Source organism: Notothenia coriiceps, unplaced genomic scaffold, assembly GCF_000735185.1.
Source record: "Notothenia coriiceps isolate Sejong01 unplaced genomic scaffold, NC01 NC01_scaffold00018999, whole genome shotgun sequence".
In the NCBI taxonomy this organism is placed as follows: Eukaryota; Metazoa; Chordata; class Actinopteri; order Perciformes; family Nototheniidae; genus Notothenia; species Notothenia coriiceps.
The window spans coordinates 2,488,624-2,488,999 of NW_011351700.1; the positions used below are offsets into that span (position 1 = coordinate 2,488,624).

Here is a 376-nt window from a genome sequence, read left to right on the forward strand (position 1 = left end):
AACAAGAGGAAAGTTCCTTTGTGTATGGATGGTGTTCCTCCCGTCAGGCTGCAGGTAAGGTCTAAAAGGCGCTGTGTGGATCGTCAGTGAGTCAGTGCCGTCTACTGTCTCCGTTACAGAAGCATGGAGGAGCCACTTCAACCCCTCCCACTGCGAGCCCAGGGCCGCAGCTACACCCAGCCTGGACTCCACCGAGGGGCCCACAGAGAGGGGTTCACACTGCCTAGAAAATAAAAATAATTTTAAATGTGTTAAAAAATTATACATTTTAGTCTAAATAAAAAAATATTTAAGGTATGCTATAACCAGGGGTGGACGAGGTCCTTGTGCTTAAGTAAAATTAGATATACCGTGTAGGAATACTCTGTTACAAGTA

The 376-nt window shown here is 45.5% G+C and overlaps 1 protein-coding gene across 1 annotated transcript in view; it reads right to left on the reverse strand.

Annotated features, from left to right (window-relative positions):
* Positions 1-78, reverse strand: part of rtn4rl1a (reticulon 4 receptor-like 1a) — a 202,686-nt gene extending 202,608 nt beyond the window's left edge. The window contains exon 1 of the mRNA XM_010778155.1: positions 1-78. This exon is cut by the window's left edge and continues 428 nt beyond it. The gene's annotated coding sequence lies outside the window, so the exon portion shown is untranslated.
* Between the last annotated feature and the right edge of the window lie 298 nt (positions 79-376).